The following is a 12,540-nucleotide window of genomic DNA, read 5'->3' on the forward strand; positions in this document are numbered from 1 at the left end:
ATATTACTTGAACCTTATCTTCCTCTCTTAATTGTTCTCAAACAATTGTTTTCTAAAACCTTTGATTTAGTTGGCTTAGTGAAACATGCTATGAAAAGCACCCCAGGAAAGAAAGTGCTGCTTTGTTCCAGATGGTATTTTTATTTCTGTAATAGCTGGGAACACTTTTTAGTTTACCTACTAACCTGCTTTCAGTGTTTGTTGGTGGTGATTGTGGCATCAATTTTCTGCTACATTCTTATCACCTAGCCTTGTGTAACCACCATAACCAGTTACTTCTCTTCGTATATCAGAACGAGCTTAATACACCACTTTAGGTTGTTTCCTTTACCTTTGATGACAGACACAGTTGAGCCAGCTCACAAAAATAGTCAGTATTTTCTGAGTAGTTAATTGAAAAATTGCTTTTTTTAATTGCCACAGAAAATAAGTAATGAAGCTGGGAAGGGAAAGAGAACTTGCATTACGCTGCTGTTTGGTTTTCACATTTATCATTGTGTTTACTTTTGGGAAGCCTGTTTCAGTGTCAAGGAGGGTCATACCCACAATGCTTATGCAGCAGCATGTTCAGAAGTGGCATGCTGGTTTTTGCATGAGAGAGTGGGTGATTCTCCACCAGCTGTCCATATTCAGCCTACTTCAGCATGGTCAAAATGCATCATGGTCAGAGAACTGGTGGAGTCACTACTGTCCCCTTCCTTAAATCCAGCACAAACCATCCTCAGGCTTCACATCACTGTGTCCAGGCAATGCAGGAGAGTGATAAGGAAGCAAGGGAAGTCTTTCAAGTCTGGGCTTCACCCCAATCTGCTGGGGTTGGACAGTCTGGTGAGGAAGCCTGGGGCTGCAGAGGGGCAGCATTTTGGGAGGTGATGTGGTGTTGCCTCCCAGCAGCCGTGGCCTTTGGGCTCCTCTGCCCCGAGCTGCTCTGGCAGATGCAACCCGACTGTTCTGTGCAGGAGTCCTGGCTGATGTGCTCAGCCTCAGAAGGCTGTAGGCAGCTGCTGGTAGAGGAAGGTGCACACTGTGCCTCTCCTGTGCATGTGCTTCCTGACCACCTTGGAACCAAAGCTGGGTAGAACACCCAGCACAGCATTCCAGTTCCACAACAGCCAGCTGAAAGATAACCATCAGACTGCCCTACAGATACTGTCATGCCTTGCAAACATCTGCTTCTACCTTTCTTTGCCTTCAAGTCTTGCCATGGTAAAGTGAGGCAGACATACTCCCCTTTACAAGCATGACACACAGGAAAGTGGTCCTGGGCACCAGGCTCAAATTTGCCCCATGGCCAGGGGCTCTGACATCCTCCCAGACCGCATCAAATCCACATAGTCCCTGTCCAAGGATCCACAAAGTCTTGGGAGGTCTTTCACAGCTCCCTCCTGGCACGTGCCAAGAAAGTGTTGCTGCTCAGTGATGTCCCCCTACACCACTGTGTCCCTTCTTCCTCTGGTTGTCTCATTCAACCTGACAGTTTCTTTGAGCAGTGGGAGTCTCATGGGACTTCTTCACAGAGATTTTTGATGTTTCTCTTTTTAAAGGAGCAGCCCACGATTGTTCCTGCTTATCTTCATTTCTATGCTCCACTGCATAGATGTGGGGGAAGACTCAAGGTCAAAAGGAAATGGACTACTCAGTCTTTGAAGGCTTTATCTGCCATGCTCAAGGGATCTGTCTGGTCAACAACTAGAATTTAATATTTTTGTAATTCTAGGCAGTTTCTGTTCTGGGCTAATTCTTACAGGAAGCATCAGCTTGTTAGGTTTTTCTGTGTGCTTACAATTAGCAAGTAGACTTAACTTTGTCCTGTGTGCCATAATAGCAGATTAATACCACTGCTGAGAGTCTAAAACAGACTCTTGCCAAAACTGCTATTCATAACTCACCTTTTAAGAAACAAAATACCACTGACTACAGGTACTACCATGCAGTTATCAGATGTTTGCTACTTTATTCTTGATTTTTAAATGCCATTCAGTCTTCAAGGGAGCACCAAAATTTTGCCCTATCAGTCAAGGTTAAACCCATACAATGAACTAGGAGACTTGTTTTTTCATACATTTTGTCTCAGTGATATACTTGGATGAGAATAAATGTGTCAATATATTTGTTGTGGTTTTATATTTTTTCATCAGGATTTTGTTATTCTTGTCACTATGCCAACCTGGATATTAAGTACCATACTTCTATCTGTCTTTCAAATATCAAGCAGTGAAATAGCAGCATGCAGTGTCAGACAGTGTTGTCCTACTCAAACACTGGATACAGCATCTGGATGCAATCCAGATGGGTGGCCTCAACCTGGTAAGCAACAAGCTGGACTTAACACTTTCAGCAGTTTTCTTATTGCTCAAGAGATTTCTTCCAGCTGCTGCCTGCAGAGCAGCTGAGAGTTAAAGTAAATTCTTCCAGCCCAAAGACAACTGGTAATGGGAGACCATGATAAAAAACTGGAGAGTAGAAAGCGTGCACATGCATCAAAAGCATGGTCTCACTTTGAGGTCAGTGCTGCCAACAGCTGGCCAGGTAGGGCAGGAGGTTTGTGTGGGGAGGGTTAAAGAAAACTGAGATTGTCAGACAGAAAATGGAATCACAGAATAATTAGGTTGGAGTCCAATTTCCCACTCAAATCAGCACTAGCTTCAAAGCTAGGTCTGGTTGTCAGGGGCCTTGTCTGGTAGTTCTGAGTATCCCCAAGGGTGGAGATTCTACAGGCTCTCTAGCTACTTGTTGCAGGTTTAACCACTCTCATGATGAGAGTATTTTCTGTTAGATCCCGTTGGAATTTTTATTGCTGTAACTTTGTCTGTCGCCTCTTGTCATTTCACTCTGCACTTCCAAGAATCTGGTACCTTCATCTCTATAGCAAACCTTCAAGTATCTGAAGATTATAATCAGACATCCACCAAGTCACCCTTTCTCCATGATGAACACAGGTCTCAGCTTCTCCTCATGGTTCATGCAATCCAGCTCTCTAATCATCTTTGTAACCCTCTGCTGAACCTTCTCCAATTTGCAAATTGATCCCTAATGAGGAAGAGGTAAAAGGTAATAGGATAGGAAAAAGGTAGGAGGCAAAAGAGAACGGTGAAGGAAACCTCCAAAAAGCAAAGCCCAGACCAATTAGGACACTATGAAAAAGAAAAGATGGAAGCTAGGAAGGCAAAAAAATAGCATGAGGAAAGCACAGATCCAGCTGTGCCCTGTAGTAGCTGTGTTAATAGCACATCTCAAAAATTCAGCTAAAAAGCTTTTATCTGAGAGAGCTGTTGTTCCACTGATTCATTTTAAAGGTTACTGTTGACATGGATTTCTTCCAAAAATGTCTTACTAAAAATCTAATTAATTTTGCAGTAGTGTGCATGAATTATGGAGAGTATGAAATGGGAGGTTATTCACATAAGATAGTTACCAAGAAAAGTGAGCAGTGATGATGTTTGTGTTAGCTTATTTGCCCACAAACATGGATGTCTAAGACACCTCTGAGACAGAGATGTGGGGGTGGCAGATAGTGATGTCCAGGCTGTGATTCCTTGATTTTCTTTATTGCAGCAGGTGTGGCCATAATCTTGCTGTGCAGCCCTGTTCCCATTTGCTCTGAACCACCCTCATCTCGTGGAAGCTACCCTCTAGCTTAGTGACAAAAGTCACTTGGAATTTTTGCTCAAAATGGTTGTCAGGACTGTAGCTGTCACTAAGAGAAATTTCTTCTTCTGCTCTGGGACTGCTGTGAACCATTCCTCTGATCATGAGCTTGACAGACCAACTGGCTGTTGCTCAGTGACCCCATCACTATAGCTGGCAGACATTGATTTGACACATCAGGGCAGACAACTACTTTGGAGCATTGGTAATGGCAGTCCCTGACGGTGCTCTACATTCATGCAGGGGTGATGGCAAAGCAGGGCAACGTTTTGAGTAGCATCACCAGGCAATGGATCAACAGCTACTGTGTTTTAGGATGTGTGCGTATTATTCACTCTAAAAAAAAAAAAAAAAAGACACATTTACCTTTTTAGAGAAAACATTTGCATAATTATCTACAAATCTCACCTGGTATATGTTTTTTAGGGATTTTCTGCTGTTTTTTTCTTGTTTAGTGTATTACCTGATGAAGTGGATATTTTACGTTTTCAACTATACCTGCAAATGATGAAGTGTGTATGGGGGTTTCTTCCACTTTAAAAATATGTTAATGACTAATCAAGCTGCACAATCATCTAAATAAATGTGAGCTCTTATCCACAACTGTGATCTATACTGAAACAATAACGTTATGAGTAAAAAAGCATTAGAAAATTTTCAGAAAGAGCTAAAATCTTCATAGCTCTATGTACTATGTCTTAAGTTTAAATACAAAACTGTAGAGTAAATCAGAAGCCACAGAAATAGGAAAAGGAGCAGAGTCAGATACGGTGAGCCGTGTCTCATTGGAAGCCATTTAAGAGCTTGAAAGAGACAGAATCCAGTTGAGCTTTTTTTGGCCATGTTATCCAAGATGTTCAGAGCCCCTTACGACCTTCTGGACAGTACAGATGTCATACACCCTTCCTGTAGCTCCATCTTTGGTGCTCTTCTTGGGAGGTGTCTTAGAAAGTACATAGAGTCTTCTTAATTTATCAGCATTTCAGAGATATTTAGATCCAAAATAATATGTTTTTTCTGTCTTCTTTCACCAGCTTTATTGAGCAAAAATTGTAATATTGGGAAAACTGTCTCTACAGTAATTTAGGCAGTAGATTAGAACTAGACTAGCGTCTACCACGTATATTTTAGTAAAGAACATTAAAGGCTGGGTTCATTCTGTTTACCTCTGAGCTTGCACATTTGACAAACACTCTCACAGCTGTACCTGACGAAATGCTGATATATACACACAAATAACAGATTAGCCACACTTATCATCAGGCAATTTGCATGCCTCGTGCTGTATGCATTGGGAGACTACACAGTGCACTTCAGTGCTTCTTTTTGTGAGCAAACATGACTTAATTCAGCATACCAGCTCACTTAAATTTACATTTTACAAGGAAGAGGGCTGACTCAGTGACAGCAATGTGTGCACATGTGTGGAGTGTTTTGTTTGGGTTTTTTTGTGATACATTACAGACCACAGAAAAAGATGTCCATATTCTTGCCATTTTACTTCATATGGATGAAAACTAACTTAGTTAATCAGACATCTCTTAACATGCATGTGATCTACAAGATTAGCATATCCCACCCCCTACCCCCGCTCCCAGCTCAGTTTTAAATTGCTTTTGACATCTGAGTTGTATTTATAGTACCACCCTTGTCTCTAAGGCTGTGGTCCAATACAATATTAAACCTCATTTCCAATAGTATTGGATGAAAATCCCAGTGTCCACCTAACATAAAGCACTGCCCTGATGCACACAGAGAAAAGTTTTGTTGGATTACGTTGTTACAAATGAATTTTAAGCTGGCTCTGCCATAGTATAAATTCAGTGGCTCTCTCACTGCTAGAACTATCCCAAGATTCCACCCCAATGCCCTCTTGCCTCTGCTCTGCTCATTCTGTTCAAAGATAATGATCCTTGGATGCCATCTGCAAGCTTGTAATTTTAGCATGTATTGGCCGTCTTCAGTGGATGATCACCAGTCAGGCTTTGCCACAGATCTTATCCCAGATTCCTGCCTTGCATCAGATCTCTTCAGCAGACCTTTTACTTAACCCTTGCCTTGGCCTCAGCTCTCACACACCCAGTCTGCCAATACAGCACTGTCAGAAGCTGACTGAAGTCAAGCCATAAATCTGTGCAAACCATAAATAGAGTTGATATTCCCCCGAAACCACCCCTTACTCTGCACCACACTGCAGATGTTTGCGGGCATTACATATCAAAATACAAGTTCACCAATTCCCACAGATGCTTCAGGTGGGAACATCAAAGGGACTTGGACAGATAAAAGCAAAAGACATGTCTCTGAAAAGATACCTCTGCAAGGTGGTTAGGGAGAACAGTGGAAAGGAACAGACAGGTGAGATGTTGCTGACAGGTTTGCTGTCATTACAGTCGTGGATAATGTCCTGAGGGGGACATTCACATACATAGAAGAAAAGGGACTCTATGGCAAGGGATCTAGGGTTTCCCTTTATTGTACCTAAAGTACTCCCTTTAAAGTAAAGGACAAATTTGAGCACTAAAACCTACCCATGTGGACAAGACAGCAAAGGAGAAACTGAACACTCTTAGTAGCCAAAAGTACCATCAGTCCCAAATGTTCCAAGAAGGTCTGGGTTTTTTCCTCTTTTCCTGGGTTCTCCTAGCACGTTTTAGGCATTCATTCTGGTCCAGAATGCTTGACTAGCTAACTAACTTGTATATGAGGAATGTAAGTGCCTAACTCTTTCATGCTCCTAAATCTGTGCCAGAGGTTTGTCCCAGGCTGGTGCCATGCCATGTGGTACCCCTGTAACTCCACTTCTGACCCCTGCACCAGCATACTTTGTGTCAGGTTGAATTGCATGCCTGCCAGGTCTGTGAGCCCAGTATTCCCCAGTATTGCTCTCTTATTGCTTTCTCAGCAGTCCCCTCCCTTTGAAAACACCACTTGCCACATTATCAAGAGATAGGCTTGTCTGTAAAGAAGAGGTTTCACAATGGATAAATCTACCTTCAGTGCCTCCATCTTGTTGCAAGTTCATGTATTTTCAGTCTCAAACATCATGCCATGCATACTTCAGAGATGTATACACTTCCACTCATCTTAGGAGGTCTCCTTTCCCCAAAGTCTTACCATAACATAGGTTTGCCACCTCTCACTGACTTCAGTCCATATCCCTTCATGGTTTTGGAGCAACCTGTCCAAAGTACATCCACATGGAAGCTGCCAATGGCTGAGCAGAAGCTGACAGTGTAGACATTCAAATAACCTCTGGAAGAGTTAATGACCTAAGAAAGGAAAAAACAAGGATTACTTTTATTCTGCCAATTCTCCTGATGGCAGCAGAAAACAAAACACTAAGTACAGGTTGTGTATGGCAGCCAGGAGGGTGAGCAGTTCTGTGGCAGCAAATGTGTAAATGCAGGAAAGAAATGGTTGTGATGATGAGAAAGAACAAAGTCTGTCCTGGAATGAATAAAGTATCCTGGGACATCCAAAAGGAGGAGCTAGGGGACAAACATAGCTGCTGTTGAGATCACAAATGCTTGTATAGACTCAGAGAAGGCTGGTGTTGGCCATAGTGAACATCAGTAACTCCTACTCACTCAGAAGTTCCTGCTACCTCAGACTTAGCCTTTCTGACACCCTCATATCCTATCCTAAACACCTCCACCTCCAGAAACAATTCAAGGCTCTCTCAAGCTGCTAAAGAACAACTCCTAGTAGAGCAAGTGTTGCCTGCAGGAGACACTGCATGAGATTCTTGCTACAACCTGATCCTTGACAAGAATTTGGGCAGCACTCATCTTTCACACCTTCACTTCAAGTGTGTCTGGGAATGGTTGCTGTGTCCAGTTCTATTCAAGTTTTTATTTCCTTTTTGCCTCTGTTATTCAAACACTTCCTACTTTTCGTTTGTTTCCATCTGAGAGCCTTATCTGGGAGCTTTCACAGCAGGGCTGGATGGCAACAGAAATGCTAAGGGTTGAAATTCCAAACATTTCAAAGCCTGGGGCAAAGAGCTGAAGAGCTGCAACGGATGGGACAGCACAGCTGGGATTTTACAGCCAGTAGGGCCAGGCTCCAAGAATGGGATACAAAGGGCTTCAGGGGGAAACAGCAACTGGGAACAGGAAAGCCGATTTACTGTTCATCTCTGACACATGCATGATTTCAAGTTACAGCAAACAGCTGTCAACCACTCAGCAGAAAACAATTAGTCAGGTTGTCCCTGACAATGTGACCCTCCCAGTTTTCACAGGAAACGAGTGAGCTGCAGCTGGTGGAGGGACTGGCTCTATTTCCACAGGTTATACTCCCAGCCCACCACCATTTGCTCTTTTAGCTCTCTGGGTTTTTGTGAAGAATGCAGCATGCAATGAGGAGCCTGGTTCAGAGGGCAGTTTAGTATCATAGAATCATCAGATCATAGAATTTTCAGGGTTGGAAGGGACCTTTAGGATCATCTAGTTCCAACCCCCCTGCCATGGGCAGAGACACCTCCCACTAGATCAGGTTGCTCAGAGCCCCATCCAGCCTGGCTTTAAAAACTTCCAGGGATGGGGCTTCCACCACCTCTCTGGGCAACCAGTTCCAGTGTTTCACCACCTTCATGATGAAGAAACTCTTTCTAATATCTAACCTAAATCTACCCTCTAGTTTGAAACCATCCGCCCTAGTCCTATCACTACTTTTTATCCTGAAAAGTCTATCATCAGCTTTCTTGTAGCCCCCTTCAGATACTGAAAGGCTACAATAAGGTCTCCTCAGAGCCTTCTCCTCTCCAGACTGCTTAACCCCGACTCTCTCAGTCTGTCTTCATAGAAGTGCTCCATCCCTCTGATCATCTTCGTGGCCCTTCTCTGGACATGCTCCAGCACATCCATGCCTGTCTTGTAATAGGGGCTCCAGAACTAGACACAGTACTCCAGGTAATGCAGCCCTCCAGCATCCTTTTAGACATGTGGCACTGACATTCTGAAGCCCTACCTGAGGTGGTAATGGAGGAGGTTCTAGCAACAGCTAGATTGCTGCTAAATGCAGCAGGCTCATCCAGTGTTAGGGTGATTCAGCAACTCCATCACTCCAAATGGGCTCAGCAGCAGGTTTGTACTTGGCATAACTGCACAGCATCAGGTGGGCAGGAGATATGAAAAATGTGAGTGTTATACGCCTTGCCAGACAGACCAGCCTGAGCAGACAGCAGTAAAGTATCTGCAGTGATCCATGATGGCTCCTCTTGGAATGGAAAACCGCCAGCTGAGGAGAGAGGGAATAAAGAAATCACCCTACCAAGCTGCTGTTACAAGCAGCACAGCCTTTCCACACATCCCCCATGTCAGCAGAGGGTGCAGGCTGAGAACTTCATGTGTGGCAGGTGTCACCTCCTGACAGATGTAATTGTCACCTTCCCAAGCCCAGGCTGACAGGTAATGCACCAGCAAAACTTAGGTGCTCACAGGTTTCATACAGCCAAGGCAACCTTTGTCTTGATGCTCAGCAGCACTGCAGTGCTATCTTATCCCAGATAAGAGCTACAAACCTTGTGCAACAAAGGGAGGGAGCTGATAACTTTAATGGGCACCAAATGTTTCCACCAATTCAACCAGCTCTGACTTCATTAACTCAATGCTCACTTCCATTGCCTGATGCTCTGCACTGTCTCAGAAGAAAATGAAAGCTGCACTTGATGCAGGGATGCCTCATGCTGCTGTATCACTGTGACCAGGAACAGGACTGCCTGCCTACTGCTACTGCAGCTGTCCAAGGGCAGCTTGAGTGCTGCATATCTTTTGCACAGTGGGGATGTTAATGATGGCCAGGTGAATCTCTGTGAGGAAATTTTCTGTAGCTACTGGCTGATCTAGGGAAGGGAAAGCTACAATTCAACACCAGCCCACTCTGGAAGCTGGCTCCAGAAACGCCAGGTTGCTTCTGAACTAACAATTCATGTGGCAAGAGGCAGGCTGGACTTCCATCTGATGATACACCTGCTCCTGAATTTGCTCAGATCCCTTCTTCCAGGTAATTAAAAATTAGTGACCACAGAACTAAACTAAACCTAAATTAAACACAGACTTTAAGAGTGGGGGCAACTTCTTCAGAGCAATTGTGCAAATGACCACGAATTTTTGAAGGCGAAGGGCTCCTGGTACAACCTGTTTGCCAGCTCACCCTTGTTGTTGCCTACCTGAATGGGCCATGACCCATCAGTTCTGCTGTTCTTGGCTCTGAGAGTAAGAAGGTATTCATGAGAACCAAGCCAACCATTTATTTGAGCTGCCATTGCTACAGAAAGGCAATTGGTATATTCAGTAAAGCAGATGCAGGCCATTTTCTGCCTCCATTGGGACAAGCATCAGTGCTGTGACACCAATACAACCTAGCTTGTGGCAACTGGTTCTCAAATTGGCTTCCACTGTTGGACACCTTTTTACTTGCTAACCAGCAATTTTTATAGATTTCAGCCATTAAATAACTGCAATTGAAACAGGAAAGATTCTTGTATATTAAAAAGGGTAATACCAGGTAATACCAATATTTAAAATATTAAAAATCACCAAAGGCACAGAAGAAGCATCTTTTATTAGCTTTCAGAATTGCCTCAAGGCAAGTATTTTTGCTATGTGCTGTACTATTATGGCTCATTCATGGGAATTAGGATTTGCAAAATGAAATAAAAGAGTGAATTTAGGATTTATGGCCGGAAAATGTCAATGTAATAAAATTTAAACGGCCGTGCATTAGGCAGACCACTGTCTACAGGAAAGATGCCAGCTTTTCCTAATTTAACCTACTAAGCATGCGTAGTATTAGTCCAAATGACAGGTCAGATGATGGCTGAGGGGATCTGTGCATTATTCCCCATCGCATTTTTAAATAATTTTTAAATGTTAGTCATAAAATCAGTCAAGATCCTGAATTATTGTGTGATACATTTCAAATAACTGCAATGGAACTACAATTGAAAGTAAAGGTGGGTTTTTTTTTAATTTCTCATTAATGTCCCAAAACTTATTTTTCCAGGCTCCAAGCTTGAAACAAGAACAGGAACTGAAGAATACCCACACATAAGAGTGCACTAACTTGTTGCTTCATAGTTGAAAGTATCATCTATGTCCTATATCATAGAATCATAGAATCATAGAATCATAGAATCCTAGGGGTTGGAAGGGACCTCGAAAGATCATCTAGTCCAACCCCCCCTGCCAGAGCAGGGCCCCCTAGAGTACATCGCCTAGGAACGTGTCCAGGCGGGTTTTGAATGTCTCCAGTGAAGGAGACTCCACAACCCCCCTGGGCAGCCTATTCCAGGGCTCTGTCACCCTTACAGTAAAAAAATTCTTTCTGATATTCAACTTGAACCTCCTATGCTCCAACTTACACCCATTACCCCTTGTCCTATCACTGGTCACCATAGAGAAAAGCCTAACTCCATCTCCCTGACACTCACCCCTTACATATTTGAAAACATTGATGAGGTCACCCCTCAGTCTCCTTTTCTCCAAACTAAAGAGACCCAGCTCCCTCAGCCTTTCCTCATAAGGGAGATGCTCCACTCCCTTAATCATCTTAGTAGCTCTGTGCTGGACTCTTTCAAGCACTTCCCTGTCCTTCTTGAACTGAGGGGCCCAGAACTGGACACAATACTCCAGGTGCGGCCTCACCAATGCAGAATAGAGGGGGAGGAGAACCTCTCTTGACCTACTAACCACACCCTTTCTAATGCACCCCAGGATGCCATTGGCCTTCTTGGCCACAAGGGCACACTGCTGGCTCATGGTCATCCTCTTGTCTACCAGGACCCCCAGGTCTCTTTCACCTACACTGCTCTCCAGCAGGTCAGCCCCCAACCTATACTGGGACATCGTGTTGTTCTTCCCCAAATGCAAAACTCTACACTTCCCCTTGTTGAATTTCATCTTGTTCCTCCCTGCCCAACTCTCCAGCCTGTCTAAGTCTCTCTGAATGGCAGCACAGCCTTCTGGTGTGTCAGCCACTCCTCCCAGCTTAGTGTCATCAGCAAACTTGCTGAGGGTACATTCTATATCCTCATCCAAGTCGTTGATGAATATATTGAACAACACCGGTCCCAGTACCGACCCCTGAGGGACTCCACTAGTCACGCCCCTCCAACCAGATTCTGCCCCAATATATAATTTTTCTTTGGGCAAACAAGCAAAACCAAAAAGCCTGGGTCACATGAAAAGCCCATTTCTTAGAATAAAATTCATAAATACTCTTCTTACCTAAGTCAATATAGGTTTCTCTAGAATCATAGGTTACAATAAGGAAGGACGTGATGCCCAGTGAATGCCACAACAGTCTGCTTTTATTTTCTGGGGCTTGGCTGGGGATTTTTTCCTCCAACAACACTGTGTGAAGACTGAGCATGTGACTTGGATCTCATTTTTTATAATCCATTCTTCACTGCTTGTTTACAAATTGCTACATTATTACAAATCAGGCTAACAATTTGGACTTTAACTACTTAATAATAATCCCTTGAGGAAGAAATAAAATACAGAAAACCAGTGCAAGTGGTGACCATGTTAAATGCTGGAATTTCTAGAGAAAAGATGTTTTACTGAGTCAACAAATTGACAATGAGTTTCCACAGCTCCAGCTCATTCAAAAAGGCCAAATGTCTCAATGTTTTAGTTTTACATGTACTTTTGCTCTCACTTTCTCTGTTCTATAAAGAATTTAAAACCTTGTAAGCCTATTCTTGAACAAAGTGATATTTTTCCTAGGTTTTTTGCTTTTTTGTTCGTTTTTTTTTTTTTAATTGAATTAATCCAGGGACCCTTGGGATCTCTCTCAAATTACTACTCTGGCTGTGCCACATAAATTTGCATGACTAACAGTGTTCTTCTATCACTGCTCCATCTTTGGTTTCAAGCATAC

The sequence above is a fragment of the Heliangelus exortis genome, chromosome 2 (assembly GCF_036169615.1).
Source record: "Heliangelus exortis chromosome 2, bHelExo1.hap1, whole genome shotgun sequence".
NCBI lineage: Eukaryota > Metazoa > Chordata > Aves > Apodiformes > Trochilidae > Heliangelus > Heliangelus exortis.